This window comes from Capra hircus, chromosome 3 (genome assembly GCF_001704415.2).
Source record: "Capra hircus breed San Clemente chromosome 3, ASM170441v1, whole genome shotgun sequence".
NCBI lineage: Eukaryota > Metazoa > Chordata > Mammalia > Artiodactyla > Bovidae > Capra > Capra hircus.
The window spans coordinates 103,227,163-103,244,401 of record NC_030810.1 but is presented as its reverse complement, the minus strand read 5'-3'; the positions used below and the strand labels follow the sequence as shown (position 1 = coordinate 103,244,401).

General features: G+C 42.4%; 1 pseudogene; it reads right to left on the bottom strand.

The window, feature by feature from the left end:
- Positions 2,403–3,800, bottom strand: LOC108635628 (annotated as a pseudogene).

Here is a 17,239-nt window from a genome sequence, read left to right as displayed (position 1 = left end):
TTGAGGCTGAAGTCAGTAGATCTGGACCCATGCAGCTGAAGGGCCCCCATGAAGTTTGCACTGCCCTCGTCTATGCTATATGGATGCTCTCCTGCCCTGGGAGGCCTTGGGCCTGCCTGCCTGATCTCTTCCTTCCAGATGTCAAAACACTCTCTGCTCATGTCCTTGAGAAATGTTTTTGAGGATGTCAATGGTGACGATAAAGAAAAGGATCAGAAAGAGCAAGTGTGAATGTGTGGCCTGGGATGAAAAGATGAGGCAGATGAGGGCATGTGTCTCCATCATGTCCCCAACTCTCTTGTTGGTGTTTCAGAAACACTGGCAAAAACACTGGGGGCAGCTGTTGAATGTGACCACAAAAGCGGAGAAAAGAGGGTGGTAATAATCTATGCAGATTTGAGGATGCCCTGAGCACATCTCCCCAGAGCACAGGTCCCCATCCACACATGCCCCCAAGACTGTTGGGCTGGATCCTCCGGCAGCTCTATGTTTGCAGGGAGGCTGGGGGGACACTGTGGGGTCACTGTGTGTATGAGTCCAGGAGCTGCTGTTCCAGCATGTTCTCTGTGAAGATCCCCACTGGCGGGTTCCTCATCTCCCTCTGCAGGACCTAGCTCTGCCCTCCCAACCCCCTAAAGGCATCAGGAAGCATCCCTAGTTCAAACCCAGCTGTAGTGAGAGGTTGGGGTGGACCCACCCTCCCTAGTCCTAGGCTCCTGGGAATAGAGTGGAGGAGACACAGGTGCCCAGAGCTCGTGCAGGCAGGGAGTCACTTTGCAGCTCTGCATCCCTGTGGGTGCTCCTCGGTCCTGACGGTCCCAGCTAGCCTGAGAAGGAACTGAGCCTGGGGTCCCTCAGCCTCTGGAGCCCTGGGGGCCCTGGGTCACCTCGGGGCACCATTTCTCAGCTGGAGTCGGAGGTTCCACAGATTCTTCTGTGTATGTGTCCAACTCCAACTAAAGAAACACCAGAGAGCAGCTAAGTGCAGTGTGTACTTGGGATGCATGACAGGATTCAAGTTACTCATGTTCGTTTTATTTTTCATTCCATTTCTTTCTGGTTTTTCTTTGTAAACCCAGACATGCTTCTGCTCATTTTTATTAGATAAAATTAGCAAGGAGATTAAGGTCAGGGGAGAAATGAAAAATATTTAAATGTTCGGTAGAATTTACAAAAGTGAATCAAACAATGAGGTACAAGAAGGAACACAGAGAAACACAGACACATCTGGAATGTTCCTCGGATTTCATGTGACTTAAACCAGCCTCCAGATGAGGGGAAGAACTCTCTTCCTCGCCATCTTGAATTGTAGATTCGGCGGATGTGGAAGAACATTCTCCAGAAACAACTTTCTTCTCCTTCTCTTCAGATGTCACCAAGAATAACAAATCAGTCAGTATCATTCTGGAATGGCCCACACTGCATCTAATTCAAACCACTCACCTGTTTCCTGTCTGAATTTATTTGCAAGCTTTCCGGGGATTTTTCCCCTTTTCATTTTATTTCATTTATCCCCCTACTCTCTCTCCCCATTGAGCCAACAGGCCAATGGGGCCAATCAGAAAACCAAACCAACAACATGCTCCAGCCCCTGTGGATTTTCCAGGGGCAAAGACTTCCCAGGTCTTTCTTGTTTGCGTCTGTTAGGAACAAGTGGTTACTTGATAACACAGACATACACAGGTGTGCTCTTGCATAGCTTCCCCCATTCCCGCCCCAGTTTTTGGTTTCTTCTTCCTTTTTGGAGAAAATGCAAACAGAAGAAAAACAAGGTTTTCTACTGAAGGTACATCTCTTCTTCAATATGAAGACATTAATTGAATTGATTGGATCCCCCATGCAGTGGTCAGCAAGGTCCTTTGGCAGCTGACAGAACATCTTGAGTCTCAGGAGCTGGGGTTTATTTGAAGAAACTTCCCTCTACAAGTCATGAGGAAAGGGAGATAGATGTGTGGGGAGGGAGAGGGCTCGTGGGGAGGAGGACGAAAGGAGAAAAGAAAAGCATGTCATTGGTGAGGAAGAAAATGAGAAACTGCTTCTGTTGCTCTCCCCCCACCTCCTTCCCTTTCTTCTTGCTAAAGGATGACTCCAGCCTACCCAGGGTGTGAGCTGAGTTCACTCCTGGGGTCCTCGATGCATACAGTTTTGTCTTCACTTCCACTGAACATCACCCTTATGTATTTTTATCATTACACGTTTGGTTCCCACAGCATCTTAACTGTGCATCAGTCACTGAGAAATGAAGGTTGCCTATTAGGAATAGGTCTAGCTTATTTGTTATGAGAATGCATTTCTTAGGTGAGAAGCCAGTCTCTCCAGAACATTCCACAGTGGTCAACCTCTGGTTCCCCCTTAAGCCTGATCCTTTTCCTTCCTCTCCTCCCCACAGAAAACAAGAGTTGTCATGTCATTGCCATTGGTGACTGACTCATCTGGACCCTCACAGATAGAATGCTGTTCAGAACCATCTTCTGATGACCTGCCAAGGTGTCCCCTATTCTCAGGAGGTCTTCTGATGTCATCTGGGTGACCAGCTGGAGGGATGTGAAGCCGGCAGTGAGGAAGCTGTCCCTGTACTGGACCATCTTGATGGCAGTGAGCCGGTCATCCACGGTGGTGAAGGCAGTGAGGTCTGGGATGGAGCAGTGGAGCAGGGGCTAGGAAGGCATGGTCTTGAGACTTGCCAGGTTCTGGATCATCTTGTCCAGGATATTGACAATCTCTGCAAAGCAGGGCTGGCTGTTACAGTCCTTCTGCCAGTAGTCCAGCATGAGCTGGCATAGAGCAGCTGGGCAATCCATGGAAGGGGGCAGCCCATGGGAGGGGGCAGCCGGTAGTCCTGCTCAATGGCATTGACGACATCTTGGTTGGACATGTCCCGGTAGGGTCTCTTTCCAAATGACATGACTTCCCACATGACAACCCCATAGCACCAGAGGACTGTCAGACGTGAACTTCCAGTAGGTGACGGCCTCCGGAGCCATCCATCTCACGGGGATGTTGCCTCCCAGGGAGATGGTGTGGGTGGGATCTGAGGTGTCATCCTGGAGGTAGTGGGAAAGGCCAAAGTCGGACACCTGCATACCAAGTGACTGTTGATCAGAATGTTCCTTGCAGCCAGGTCCGGATGCATGGAGTTCATCTCCACCAGGTACTTCATACCCACAGCGATGCATCCCTGCCAGCTAGATCACCATGAACTGTCTGTAATTTGCCTGAGGAAAGAATCCAAAGCACCAATCTCTGTGAACTCCATGATGATCATGACCGGCCGGCTCTTGGTGATCACACCCTCCAGATGAACGATGTCGGGATGGTCAAACTGCCCCATGACGCTCGCCTTGCTCAGAAAGTCCCATCACTGCTTCTGTGAGTACCCAGCCTTCAGCATCTTGATGGCCACATAGATGCCCCTCTTGCCTGGAAGTTTCCAGTGCCCCTTGTGCACCTCTCCAGACTCTCCTGCTCCGATGACCTCTCTGCTGTACACAGCTCCTTTGTTGTAAGCACGTTTCCTGCTGAAAACAATGGAGAGGGCCACCATGAACACCACCCCGGCCGCCGCTGAATACCATGCCAGGCCCCAGGTCACTGATCCGTATAGTGTTGGTCTGGCTCCTGGCCATGGAGGAGCTGAGCTTACTGTGTTCCTTCTCATAGTACCGGGTCTCATAGTCCAGGACGATGCTGCTGGGCTGCTCCAGCTGTGGCCATGACAACATGATGCTCCTCATGGTGGCACTGACCTGGTGCACGAGGGGAACAGCGGAAGGGGTGAAGCCTTGGACTTCCGTCTCCATCGTCTCCTCAGTCTGCGCCTTGCCCTCCTGTGGGTAACTTCAAGGTCCATCTGAACAGCATACACTCACTCCCCAAGCCCACAATTCTTCTATTTTTTATTCCAGTTCTGTCATTAATAACATATAATTTGTTTTATTACACTTTAAAAGGCAGTGTCTTCTGTAGACATTAATGTTACCATACACTAAACATATACAATATGTATTTTTATTAAAATAGCAATTAATACTTTAAAATCATAAACGTTAGGAGAGTTTGGCTGGGGGTTAGAAAGGATTATTAGGGGAATTAGAGACTACTGGTGTCTGTCCATTTCTGATACGCAGGTCTCAGGAGCAGTTGTACTGTGTAGGATGGGCGGGCAGTTTCCCCCACTCCCGTGGCTTCTGACTTCCTGCTCCTCCCAGGGCCCCAGGGGACGGGGGACTTGGCCCTTTAGTCCACGATCCCAGAGCCCCGCATTCCTCTGCCTGAGTCTCACTGTCCAGGGGACCTGTCCGTTGAAGGCTGCTGGCCAGATACCCAGGTGGAATTACTCCTGTGGGACCTTTCTAGACACTCCCTACTAACAGACAACTCCCCCAGCAAAGAGCAGCAAACAGACCCAGTGCCTTGTGGACTGACTCCCAGGGACATCAGGGCCCAAGGTCCTGTCCAGACCCTGAGGCTGTGCTGGGGTCCTGCACACCCTCTCCAGAAAACCCCCTTCTGTCTGACTCTGCACGTCCCTAAGGACTCCATCACCTGTGTTGTGTGGTAGGCTCTGGTCTCAGTCCTGGACTCCAGGCTGGGCCTTTCGAGAGGATGGAGCCCACATGCCATCAGGAGCCTTATCTGGACAAACACTGAGAGAGGGCTCACTGCTCATCTCCTGAGGCCCGTATCTAGTACAAGCTCAGTTGTTTGGTCACATAGATTTGGTTTTAGTATTACCTACAGTTTTTTTTTTTTCTATTATGTGTATTTATATTCTATATGTTCAGTTATGTATGTTTGTTCTATAGTTAAAGTTTTTTATATTAAAATGTATTTATCCATCTAGTTGCCTTTAAAATAATTTTCCATAAAATCAAACACACACAAGAAAGCACTCTGAAAAGAGATAGAACTCAGTGGATAATTTATAAGGCAGTCACCCTAGAGTCTGCTCCCTTTCTCATGTAATGCTCATTCGTCTCATTTGAGGAAGGAACTGTAAATTTAGTATCTACCATCTGTCCTTGTGTCTGTCTTTCAAAGGATTCTGTTTTCTGAAGTCTGTTTTCACCATTAGTCAAGGTAACGTTATTACCTTAGGTCTTTCATGATGACTTGGATGTATGGACTTTTGATACCGAATCAGTTTGTCTGGAAAAGAATTCATGCATCGTCGTATCTCTCCTTGAGTATCTAAATTGTGTTGACCTGCTTACTTCTGACACAGGGTATTTCTCTCCATAAACGCTGATACAATTCTAATTTTTGTTTCCTTATATATCACTTGTTCTTTTATTCTAGACATTCAGAGCCCTTTTGTTTTTCTTTAAAGCCCAATAATATTTCCAGAACATCATTTGCTATTAGTCATTGCAGGTTAATTCTTATAGTTCTGTTTAATAAACAGTTTCAAACTTTTTTTTACTTTCAGAATAATTTGCATGATAATGTTTAGTATTTGCTTTCCATCTAGGCTTTGATTTTTTTCCCATTTATTCCATCATTCATATATCAGATCTATCTTCCACTTTAAACACATTCATCAAATAGGTTGCGATTTTTTTGCTATATTTACTTCCCCAAATATTTATTCAATATGGTTTAAGAATTTCCTTCATAACCTCTACATTCTTATAATACATTTTGATTATATTTCTCTTAATTTAAAATTTATCTACAATGATATTTTCAATGTTTTATTTATCTTTGGAGCAGTGTACTTTCATTTCTGAGTTGTTTAATCCTGATCTATGACGTACTTTCCTATTTTGAATCTTTTCTTTGAAATTTCAATCTTTATTATTAAACATGTTATTATTCATGAAAAGAGAATCATTGCACCCATGGAGAATTTGCTAGAGATTTGTGTAGGGCTTGCTCATTTCCTAGTTGTTTGTACTTTAAAAATTTGAAGTGTAGTTCATTTACAACAGTGATAGTTCCAGGCGCCCATCATAATGATTTAATATTTCTGTAGATTACAAATGACCCCCACCATAATTCTAGTTACATCTGCAAGCAAACTTATATTATTGACTATAGTCTCCATGCTGTATATTTCAACTGCTTACTCATTTATTTGTAACTGAAAGCTTGTAAGTCTCAGTCTCCCTTTCCAATTTCTTTTATCATCTCTCCTCTCTGGCAGTCACATTTGTTCTCTGTATCTATGACTCTTTTTCTGTTTTCTTATGCATGCTCTGAATTTTGTTCTAATGATTCCACATACAAGTGAAATTGTACTGTATTTGTCCTTCTCACTCTTATTTCACTTAGTGAATACACTCTATGTTCTTTCATGTCACAAATGGCAAGATTTCATTCCCTTTCTATGGCTGAGTAGCATTCCATTGTGGAGAAGGCAATGGCACCCCACTCCAGCACTCTTGCCTGGAAAATCCCATGGATGGAGGAGCCTGGTGGGCTGCAGTCCATGGGGTCGTGAAGAGTCGGACACGACTGAGTGACTTCACTTTCACTTTTCACTCTCATGCATTGGAGAAAGAAATGGCAACCCACTCCAGTGTTCTTGCCTGGAGAATCTCAGGGACGGGGGAGCCTGGTGGGCTGCCGTCTATGGGGTCGCACAGAGTCGGACACGACTGAAGCGACTTAGCAGCAGTAGCAGCAGCAGCCTTCCATCGAATGTATGTACTACATCTTATTTATCCGCTTATCTGCTGGTGGACATTAAGGGCTCTTGTATATCTTGGCTTGGCGTTTTAAATAATGTTGCAGGGAACATAGAGGTATCTATATCCTTTTAAATTACTGTTCTTATTTTCTTAGGAAAAATACCTAGAATTGGAATAGCTGGATCCTATGGTATTTCTAATTTTCCCTTTTTTGAGGAAATCCCATACTTAAGATATATTACTTAAGATAGCTCATAATAATGCATCTTTGTACACTTTGACTCATGCTGTACATACAATGAAAACTCCTTTCTGTTTTCTTTACTATATATTGGTTTTTAAAGGCAGAGAAATTCTTAGAACACATCCTTTTCCCCCCTGATCCTTACACATAATTTTTAGTAATTAGAAATGTGTTTGTTAAGTTCTTTTTCCTCATGTTTTGAGGATTCTTTACAATTCCTATAAATAAAGTTGGTACTTTCTATAATCATGAATTATTGAGGGCCACTGAATGGGATACATAAAGAACTGGAAACGAAAATTCAATAAAAATAATTTTGATTACAAAGCACATTTGTTCCTGTGTTAATGGATTGTTTGATAGGATACAGCCTGGAATGCAGAATTACGGAAAAAAGAGACACAAAAAGCGTGGGAATGCATGAAAGGGCAGACTCCTCTGCAAAGGCAGAAACAGTAGCGTTTCTTTGTCCAAAAGCAGAAAATATAATTCTGTATCTATGGTGGAAAGTGAGTTTTCCCCAGGAAAAGATTTAATTCCAATACAGTAAACTTAAAATTTGTTTTCAGTTTTTGACTGTTTTTCTTCTTGGTAGGAAAAATGTTAGCGCTAACTTGCATGTGTGTGTGCTCAGTCCCATCCGACTCTTTGCCACCCTGTGGACTGCAGCCCACCAGGCTCCTCTGTCCATGGGATTCCCCAGGCAAGAATCTGGAGTGGGTTACCATTTTCATCCTCCAGGTGATCTTTCCAACCCAAGGTTTGAGCTCTTGTCTCCATGTGCTGCGGCAGATTCTTTACCACTGAGCCAACTGGGAAGCCCCACTTAGCTTTCATGGTTGATGTTATTTTACTGGTTCAGTTTACAAAATTATTTGCAAACTTCATTGAAACTAACTGCACTGTCACCTTATTAGCCAAGTGGATATGAAAGTGAAAAAAATGTTACAGTCATGTCGGACTCTTTGTGACCCCATAGACTGTAGCCTGCCAGGCTCCTCTGTCCATGGGATTGTCCAGGCAAGGATCCTGGAGTGGGTTGCCATTCCTTTCTCCAGGGGATCTTCCCAACCCAGGGATCGAACCCAGGTCTCCCGCATTGTGGGCAGATTCTTCATCCTCTGAGCCATTGCCCAAACTCATATGAACAATATATTTTCAAAGAAGAAATACAAATACAAAAAATTTTCTAGTTGAAAAATTGTGATAACTCTTGGATTGTGTTTGTTGAAGGCTTCAAATTTTTACTCTCAATTATTCATTAAAATTGCAGTGAAATCTAAATTCCTGCTGGTTTTGGTGCTGACTACAATGCCTACCTCATCACTGTAAGGTCACAATAAGTTGTTTTGGGCAGGATACATGCACATGAATGTAAGGAAGCAATATTCCACACTGGATTGTGCTGATTCAGGCAGAAACTTCCTCTGAAGGATTTTGTTGGCTTGTGCACACAGTGATCTAAGGCCCTTTTGCTGAGGTTGTACTTTGAAAGAGTTGGTAGTCATATCTCTGTTGATGTCCATCTTCATCCCTGGTGTGTGGCATCTTGTGGGCACTTTTCCACTTCTCACTGGGCATCAGGAAGGAGTGGCCTGCTTGGCCTGGCACTTGCTCTCATCACTGCCGAAATGCCTCCTGCTGTTCTTTTTCGTCTCTGTCCCATGGTTGGTTATTCTCACTCTGCCCTGTGACCCCCACAATCTAAACATTTTTAATATTGACTCTCATGTCCTCATGACTCAGCCTTAACTTCTGTCCTGAATAAATATGATGGAGGAAAGTAGGGAGCACTCAGCTCACATAGTTTGCTCTTGCTTTCTCCTGACTCCTAATGATCACAAATCATATTTTCTGTTCAAATCATGAATATTGACAAGTAATGAGAAATAGCAAACTGTTAGATATTAAACAAGTAAAATACCCTTCTTTCTCAAGTTTGAAAGTTAAAATATGAACATATATTTGAAATTACTATCAAAATGATTTATCAAATCTTAAATACAACTAAAGTTTTTACATGTAATATTCCTTTATAGCTTATCAACTTTTCAATATTTCACTTCTATATAGTTTCATTTATCAGATATTTAGTAATGTGAATTGTTATGTCACTTATACCTAAATGAAATTAAGTTTCTACTAAATAGTAACTTTTTCCAAAAGGCAAAGAGGAGTTATATTTTCCATGAGTTTATTGATACTTAAGAGATCCTGTTCCACAAATTAATTTTCAAAATGTAATTTACTTGTTTGATTATTGTTTGTGTTGTCTTTTCAAAGGCTTGATGTTTGAATAAAGGTACACTTTTGTTGGGCTTCCCTGGTGGCTCAGATTGTAAAGAATCCACTTGTGATTCAGGAGACCCAGATTCTATCCCTGGGTCCAGAAGTTCCCCTGGAGAAGCGAATGGCAATCCACTCCAGTATTCTTGCCTGGAGAATTCCATGGACAGAGGAGCCTGGCAGGATACAATCCCTGGGGTCATAAAGAGTCAGACACGACCGAGTGATTAACACACACACTCATACACTCACACAGATTTGTTACCATAGGTTTGTCTGCAATAACATGATGCATTTCTATGGTTAACAACTCTAAGCAGAAAAAATGAACTTTCTGTATAAATCTCTAAGGAAACGGAAACTTTTTCTTCAATTAGCAAGGTAGCTTTATTGCAGTCTCTGGGCTGCAGGGAAGGGCTGCTGGGATCTCCCTGCACCTGCCTCCTGTCCAGGGAAGAACTGGTGAGCAGAGAGGACCCACTCACAAATCACCCCCGGCTTCCTTCCCCCATACTCATGCTCTAACTGCAGAATACTAGGGACTGAAAGCAATTTCGGTGAATGACTTTCGTGTACTTTTGTCACCAGAGTTTCCAGTGAACCAAAATGATGCCACCTTGACAGGAGGTAAAGGCACAGCGCAAGTGGTCAGAGAGTCAGAGTCAGCCTCCACCAGCGCTGATGACGGTGCAGAGCTCTTCCAGGCAGGACGCGGTGAAGCCTTGGCGGCGGTGCAGCTGCCTCTTAGCAGCCTCTGGTGGTGGTGAGTTATCATCCCCCAGGGTCTCTTCTTACCTGTCTCTTGAGATGCAGCCTGTGATTGCACCGTTTGAGACACTGTTTCTTAAGCAAGGTGTAGCAGTGCTGTTCAAGCTGGGATCTAGCAGTGAACAAAGGAGTCAAATCTTGCTTTCAAAACAATTGCAGGGAATACTGACAAACAGATAAGCAAACGAACATGTATTATAAAGTGACTGAATTCCTTGTAAGGACTATGAAGGAAAATGAAGCATGGGTAAAAGGAGAAAAATTGATGAGAATTACTAACTAGATATAAGAGTTACGGTAACCCCATAAATTATGCTGCTGCTGCTGCTAAGTCGCTTCAGTGGTTTCCAACTCTGCGACCCCATAGACGGCAGCCCATTAGGCTCCCCGGTCCCTGGGATTCTCCAGGCAAGAACACTGGAGTGGGTTGCCATTTCCTTCTCCAATGCAGGAAAGTGAAAAGTGAAAGTGAAGTCGCTCAGTCGTGTCCTACCCTCAGCGACCCCATGGACTGCAGCCCACCAGGCTCCTCTGTCCATGGGATTTTTCAGGCAAGAGTACTGGAGTGGGGTGCCATTGCCTTCTCGGATAAATTATGCAGTACGCAGAAATGTAAAAGCAAATCAAAATGCATGCATCATGGTGAGGGGAGGATGGAGTGATTGTGGTTACTGTCTAGGTTGCCTAGAGAAGAAATCATCTTCTGATAAATCTCTCTTAAATCCATCGATGTTTCTCCAGATTGGTAGTCTAATGCCCCATCATCTCTCACTTGAAGTGCATTTTAATCTTGGCCCCTCCTCCCTTCGTAAGGCACACCCATGATTTTCACAAAATGCTGTCCTTTAACTTGTTCCTCAACTTATCAGTTCCCTCTGCCTGAACTACTTTATCCATCTTGCCCCTTATATTTCAAAGATTAACAACTAGTTTCTCTTCAAACCTCAGACATCTGAGCATTTCATTCTTTGCAAAGTCATCCTTAACACTGAAATGATTCCAACTGACACATTTAGATTTTGTCTGCCGATTTCCTTTTCCCATTCCTTCTTTGTGCTTAAATACCTGTTTCCCATTTGTGAACTGTACCTCCCTTACCCTCTTGATTCTGGTAGATTTTTAATAAAGTGATCCTCCTCCACCAGAAGGAAAGGAGACAGCAGAGAATGAGATGGTTGGATGGTATCACTGACTCAATGGACTTGAATCTGAGCAAACTCCAGGAGATAGTGAAGGACAGGGAAGCCTGGAGTGGTGCAGTCTATGTTGAGGTTTTTTACTTTTTTCCCCTCCTTTTTATTTCAGTGGAATTCTTTCTTATCCGTCTGTTTATCCCTATAATCACACATTACAGGGTTGTAGGCTATTCTCTCTTAACTGTAATAAAAGTTAAGAAAGTCTCAATAATCAGTGGGAATTTCTAATCAATTTATCACCTGTGTCATAAGAGAACATTTCTGGTTGTTTAGACCATGACAAATAAAATAACACTCAGGAATCCAGTGGCTTTCACGCATCCATGATTACTGTTGTAGCTCAGTTGCTCAGTAGTGTCCAACTCCTTGTTAACCCATGGACTACACCACGCCTGGCTTCCCCGTCCTTCTCTATATTCCAGAGTTTGCTCAATCTCATGACTGCTCATCATCATTGAGGTGATGATGTCATTCAGCCATCTCATCCTCTGTCGCCCCCTTCTGCTCCTACCCTCAATCTTTCCCAGCATCATGGTCTTTTCCAATGAGTCGGCTCTTCATATCAGTGGCCAGAGTATTGGAACTTCAGCATCAGTCCTTGCAATGAATATTCAGGGTTGATTTCCTTTTGGATAGATTTCTTTGAGCTCCTTTCAGTCCAAGAGACTCTCAAGAGTCTTCTCCATCACAGTTTGAAAGCATCAATTCTTTGGCACCTAGCTTTCTTTATGGTCCAACTTTCACATCTGTACATGACTACTGGAAAAATCATAGCTTTGACTAGACAGACCTTTGTCGGCAAAGTGATATGATGCTTTTGTAGGTACCAATTATCTATATTATATGTATATTTGTGTGAAGCACCCAAAGTAGGCAGTGGTTTCTTCACACAACTATGAATAAAACAGACTAGATCACCAAAGAGTTTCCAAGGAAAAGATCATCAAAAATGGCAATTGGGATATTTTTGGGTCCATTTTGAGTTAATTTTTGTGTATGATGTAAGATAGAGATCTGGTTTCATTTTTGCATGTGACTGTCCATTTTCTCCAATATATTTATTGATGTGACTATTCTATTCACATTATATTCTAAATTAATTGATCATTGACATGTGGTTTTATTACTGGATTTTCTATTCTGTTCCACTGATTTATGTCTATTTTTATATCAACCATATAGTTTTGACTACTGTAGCTTTGCAATGTATTTTTAAATCAAAGAGCATGAAGCATTCAGCTTTGTTTGTTTTTTTTCAAGGTTATCTTTGCTGTTTGGGCCTTTTATGTTTCTGTGCACATAACAGGATTGTTTCACTTCTGTGAATAATGCCACTGACATTCTGATAGGGATTTCACTGAATCTGTGGATTGCTTTGGGTAATATGGTCATTTTAACAATAATAATTCTTTCAGTCCATGAGCACTGAATATTGATTTACTTCTTTTGCCTTTCTCAGTTTCTTTTATCAATATTTTACAGCTTGCATTGTAAAGAACTCTCTTTTCTTTACTAAATCTACTCCTAGGTTTTTATTCTTTTTTGACACAATTATAATTTAATATCTAAAGCTCAGGTACACTTACTGCTGGTCTGATCTCTCTTTTTTTTTAATTGAACAGCTGTTAGAGAGGCCACCATTTATTAAGAAAGGCTAATCAGGTATTGATCATGTGATTAAATGCAGTTTTCTTCAATATATGCACTTTAATAAGTGCCTCCTTTATTAAGGTATAGCTTTAAATTTCCCTCTGATATATAAAGTACATTTAGCAAGTTAGGTAGGTATCTCACTTTGGTAAGATAAATGAAAATTTTCTACTCATTCAGGTTATTTGGTGAATTTCTACTTAGGAAAGTTCTAATTCTACTTAGGAAAGTCGTAAATAAAGGGTTTTTTTTGTTGTTGCTGCTTTTTTCATGGTTTTTTAAAATACCCTACAATGACCATCATGTATTCTCATTCCATCCTACCATACTGAATCCTTCAAAAACTACTGGGCTGGGCAAAATGTTCGCACTGGTTTTTCCATAACATCTCACAGGAAAATCCAAGTGAACGTTTTGGCCAACCCAATACTATAGTTGACCATGATGACAAAAGAGAATAAAGTATTATCCTTGAGTGAATTATTTTATGTAGATTGTCAGACGCTCATAAAGATTCTCTGATATTACATCTTATGAAAAGGGTAGAGGATAAACACAGGCTGCCAGAGAAAGAACATACTGCTTGCTACTCAAGAAGGAAAGTGTTAGTTGCTCAGTTGTGTCCAACTCTTTGAGACCCCATGGACTGTAGTTTACCAGGCTCCTCTGCCAATGGAATTCTCCAGACAAGAAAACTGGAGTGGGTTGTCATTCCCTTCTCTAGGCGATCTTCCTGACCCAAAGAACAAACCCAGCTCTCTCCAACTGCAGGCAGATTCTTTACCATCTGAGTCACCAAGGTAGGCCCAAAGAAGGAAAAATCAAATTCTAATTTCATAATTTAAGATTACCTATGGAATTCTACAGGTATCATAAAGAGTTTGACAGCTTCAAGCAACCATATTACATGTGAAGATTACATATTTGAAACAAAACAATCAAGGAAATAACTCTCTAAACATAATATCAAGCCATAGAGCAAGAAATATTTTTGACAGATCATTCAGTACTGTTACTACCACTATAGTTGCTACTACTGTCTTGATGAAAGTGAAAGAGGAGAGTAAAAAAATTGGCTTAAAGCTCAACATTCAGAAAATGAAGATAATGGCATCCGGTCCCATCACTTCATGGCAAACAGATGGGGAAACAGGGGAAACAGTGGAAACATTGGCTGACTTTATTTTTTTGGGCTCCAAAATCACTGCAGATGGTGACTGCAGCCATGAAATTAAAAGACACTTACTCTTTGGAAAGAAAGTAATGACCAACTTAGACAGCATATTCAAAAGCAGAGACATTACTTTGCCAACAAAAGTCTATCTAGTTAAAGATATGGTTTTTCCAGTAGTCATGTATGGATATGAGAGTTGGGCTATAAAGAAAGTTGAGCACTGAAGAATTGATGCTTTTGAAGTGTGGTATTGGGAGAAGACTCTTGAGAGTCCCTTGGACTGCAAGGTGATCCAACCAGCCCATCCTAAAGGAGATCAGTCCTGGGTGTTCATTGGAAGGACTGCTGTTGAAGCTGAAACTCCATTACTTCGGCCACCTGATGTGAAGAACTGACTCATTTGAAAAGACCCTGATGTTGGGAAAGATTGAGGGCAGGAGGAGAAGGGGATGACAGAGGATGAGATGATTGGATGGCATCACTGACTCAGTGGACATGTTTGAGTAAACTCTGGGAGTTGGCGATGGACAGGGAGGCCTGGCATGCTGTGGTCCAAGGGGTCACAAAGAGTTGGACACGACTGAACGACTGAACTGAACTGAACTGAACTGTCACGGTGATTACAGCTACTAACTAGCTCCACTACTGCTAAGTCACTTCAGTCATGTCCGACTCTGTGCGACCCCATAGACGGCAGCCCACCAGGCTCCCCAGTCCCTTGGATTCTCCAGGCAAGAATACTGGAGTGGGTTGCCATTTCCTTCTCCAATGCAGGAAAGTGAAAAGTGAAAGTGAAGTCACTCAGTCGTGTCCGACTCTTAGCGACCCCATGGACCGTAGCCCACTAGGCTCCTCTGTCCATGGGATTTTCCAGGCAAGAGTACTGGAGTGGGGTGCCATTGCCTTCTCCAGCTCCACTACATTGAGCCTCTAATACAAACTGCAAATATAATTAGCATTAATACAGTTTATCATGTAATACTCAAAATATTTATGAAAGTAAGTGACATGATTAATTCAATCTTATGAATGAAATAATCATGCATAAAACATTAAATAGCTTATACAATGTCACACTGTTTAAACACACCTGGGAAAAGGTCAGCTTTCATTCCAATCCCAAGGAAGAGCTATGCTAAAAAATGTTCAACCTACTATACTATATGGAAAAAGTGCACCTTGAGCATGCTAGCAAGGTTCTGTTCAAAATCCTTCAAGTTGGGCTTTAGCAGTACGTGAACCAAGAACTGGATGTACAAGTTTGATATAGAAAAGGCAGAGGAACCAGATGTTAAATTGCCAACATTCCTTGGATCATAGAGAAAGCAAGGGAATTCCACAGAAACATCTACTTCTGTTTCATTGACTATGCTAAAATCTTTGACTGTGTGGATCACAACAACCTGTGGGAAATTCTTAAAGAGATGGGAATACCAGACCATCTTACCTGTCTCCTAAGAAACATGTATGCAGATCAAGAAGTAACAGTTAGAACCTTACATGGAACAAATTGGGGAAGGAGTACATCAAGGCTGTATATTGTCACTCTGTTTATTTAACGTATATGCAAAGTACATCATGTGAAATGCTGGACTGAATGAATCACAAGCTGGATTCAAGATTTCCAGGAGAAATATCAACAGCCTCAGACATGTAGTTGATACCACCCTAATGGCAGAAAATGAAGAGGAACTAAAGAACCTCTTGATGAGGGTGAAAGAGGAGAGTGTAAAACCTGGCTTAAAACTCAACATTCAAAAAACCAAGATCATGGCATCCAGTCCCATCACTTCATGGCAGACAGAAGGGGAAAAAGTGGAAACAGGGGCAGATTTTATCTTCTTGGGCTGCAAAATGACTGGAAATGATGACTGTAGCCATGAAATTAAAAGATGTCTGCTTCTTGGAAGGAAAGTTATGACAAATATAGAGAGCATATTAAAAAGCAGAGACGTCACTTTGCTGACAGAGGTCCCTACAGTCAAAGCTATGGTTTCTCCAATAGTTGTACGAATGTAAGAGTTGGACCATAAGGTAGACTGAGAGCCAAAGAAGTGATGCTTTCAAATTGTGATGCTGAAGAAGACTTGAGAGTCTGTTGGACTGCAAGGGGCTCAAAGCCAGTCAATACTAAAGAAAATCAACAGTGAATACTTATTGGAATGACTGAAGCTGAAATTCCAATATTTTAGCCTTCTGATGTGAAGAACTGACTTACTGGAAAAGTCTCTCATGCTGGGAAAGTTTGAAGGCAAAAGGCAAAGAGGGAAGCAAAGGATGAGGTGATTAGATAGCATCACTGACTCTATGTGCATGAATTTGAGCAAATTCCAGGAGATAGTGAAGGACAAGGAAGCCTGGTGTGCTGCAGTCCATGGGGTTGCAAAGAGTTGGGCGTGACTTAGTGATTGAAAAACAATCATAGCGCCACACAGTAACTAATTTGTTTTAGATTTAAAAGTAAGACCAAGACTTTTTCAATTACACTCTTAAGTTCAGTTCATTCACTCAATTGTATCTGACTCTTTGCAACCCCATGGACCGCAGCACGCCAGGCCTCCCTGTCCATCAACAACTCCCGGAGTTAACCCAAATTCATGTCCATTGAGTCGGTGATGCCATCCAATCATCTTATCCTCTGTCATCCCCTTCTCCTCCTGTCCTCAATCTTTCCCAACATCAGAGTCTTTTCCAATGAGTCAGTTCTTCACATCAGGTGGCCAAAGTATTGGAGTTTCAGCTTCAACATCAGTCCTTCCAATGAACACCCAGGACTGATCTCTTTTAGGATGGACTGGCTTGATCTCCTTGCAGTCCAAGGGACTCTCAAGAGTCTTCTCCAACACCACAGTTGAAAAGCATCAATTCTTTGGCGCTCAGCTTTCTTTATAGTCCAACTCTCACATCCATACATGACCACTGGAAAAACCATGGCCTTGACTAGATGAACCTTTGTTGGCAAAGTAATGTCTCTGCTTTTTAATATGCTGTCTAGGTTGGTCTTCCACCCAGCAAATTGTATTATATGGGGACTCTCTTCAATGAGAAATAAGTGATGCCAGGCACTCACTAATGGATTTAATTATGATCCTAACACCATAGTCAGTGAAGGACTAGGAAGCCTGCCGTGCTGCAGTCCACAGAGCCGCAAAGAGTCGGACATGACTTAGTGACTGAACAACAACAACAAACAGTATTTTAATAAGCTGTCTTCAACTTTACCCTAATATGCTTGCAAATAGGAGTAAGCACATATCTGTATATGTTCGGGGTCTGGGTGTCTTAGTGG